A 1,995-nucleotide genomic window follows, 5' to 3' on the forward strand; every position below is an offset into this window, starting at 1 on the left:
TTTGTACCAATGCACAATTGCTTTGGGAGTGTTAATGGCCTGTGTTGTACTTACTGTTTATGATTATTATAAACCCCTGTTGTAGAAGCCTACTACGATTTTACCTGACCATCAAGATGGCCGCATGTTTGCACGTTTGGCACTCGAGCATTTCACCTTAGCCCTATTTCTAATCCTACCTCTCATTTCCTGCACGTTTACGCGTTACGTTACAGATCGGGTATGCGTCGCTGATTTAAATGCACCGTGCGGAGGTTGCACTAAATTAACCAGGTTTCCAGCGCTTGGGGGATACCTTTCACGCTACGGTTCGGTAAGCTTACTTTCTTCTTCAGTTTAGGAACTCTCATTGCATTTGTGAGAGGTTTCATGGTTGTTTCTTTTTTTAGTACGCGATGCGGTCAAACAGATGACAAGCCTCTCTTACTCGTAAAAGTCCAGCGGACGAGGCAGTTGCTGACAATCTGCATGCATTAGAATATTGGTAAGCCTTATATACATACCTTTGCAGGGTATGAGTTGTTTATGTTTTCTGGGCATTACATCGGGCATTACATCGAGTGGTATTTTCTACGTCTCCGTTTGTCGTTTTTTTAGCATGTCGCGGACTTTCAGGAAGAAACTTTCACCTTTTTCACGAGTATCTGGGCACATAATTGGTTTTCAGCATTCCGTTTATGATTAAGTTAGAGGCCATCCTTATGTGATATTTCACATTTTAAGCTGAGGCAGTGGTGGGTATAGTGTTCATGAATGTTCCATGTTTTTGTGTCATGCAGGATTCCCTGGTTGCATTACTTACTCTGATACACAGGGCAGTGAATATCAGCTAATAAGCAAGGGCATTCAACCCGATATTTAATTTTATGCATCATATTGGAAGTACTGTATCCGGTTTCTACTTTGTAATTTTTTTTAGCTCAACACGGTTGGTCAGCATGTCACATTTAATGGTTGATTAAGGCATGTACAGTTGTGTTTTATATCTGCAGACTTTTTCTGATCTCTCATTCACATCATTACTCTATTTCTCTTTTCCAATCACGCCATTTGGATAATATAAGCCTTTGGCACGATGATTTTAGACTAAACATCACTTGTTCAACACCAGCCACTTTCTTTAGTTTGCGTAATCATTAACCATCCCGGAGATTTAAGGCCAGTTGGATGCACCATAGTTCTTTTACAGACAACAAAGTTGCTTCATTGTATATATGTTTATTTGTAGATGGCCCCTGACGAAGGGTGATTGTACACCTGAAATGCATCGGGAGTGAAGAAATCCATGTCAGGATGCATTATTTAAACTATGAACCAACAGGAAAGTTTGTTGAAGTTTTCACCTGTGAATAAAACAAGTGAAAGACTCGTATCTACAAGAAGTCATTCTATTTCATTTTTGTAAACTTGGAGGATTCTCTTGTGTATTTGATAACTTTGTTCATTTTTGTAAGCACTGATTTTTTAAAGTTATTGATTAACATTGTAAAGCACTCACTTGGAGTGCCATGGGGTAGTGCACACTCTGTCTACGACTTACAGTCCTAGATTTATTGCTTCTATTTTGAATGGGTGGCAGGGTGAAACCACCACAGAGGGCGCACACCAACTTTGAGAAGTTTTTGATTCATTGAGATATTAGGTTTACTAGTAGAAAATTGAGGGCATCACCGCTGTTGTATTATTCATATGTCTTTAGATGTGTCAGCGGATGTTACTGGATGGGGGTGGTGGGGCAGGGGGCGGATAAAAAAAAATTAAAAAAGGACTTACCTGGAACGGCCGGCCAGCTGCCGCCTCTCCTCCTTCCTCTTCCATCTTCCTTCTTTCTGTCTCCAGTCTGCCGGCAGCAGGAAGCACCCAGGCACACAGGCTCTCCTGAGCCAATCACAACGCTGCAATGCAGCATCGTGATTGGTCTGAGCGCCCTGGATCAGCGCTCAGACTGGAACAGGGAGCTTGTGCATGTTCCTCATCAGGCTGTGTAATTCAGCC

General features: G+C 41.9%; 1 long non-coding RNA gene across 1 annotated transcript; it reads left to right on the plus strand.

Moving 5' to 3' along the window:
* The first annotated feature begins 207 nt into the window (after positions 1-207).
* On the plus strand, positions 208-1,336 carry LOC146866373 (uncharacterized). The gene is made up of 3 exons (XR_014976795.1): positions 208-313; positions 390-484; positions 1,229-1,336. It is a non-coding gene; the product is annotated as an uncharacterized LOC146866373 (long non-coding RNA).
* Positions 1,337-1,995: the final 659 nt, after the last annotated feature.

The sequence above is a fragment of the Triturus cristatus genome, chromosome 2_1 (genome assembly GCF_964204655.1).
Source record: "Triturus cristatus chromosome 2_1, aTriCri1.1, whole genome shotgun sequence".
Taxonomy (NCBI): Eukaryota; Metazoa; Chordata; class Amphibia; order Caudata; family Salamandridae; genus Triturus; species Triturus cristatus.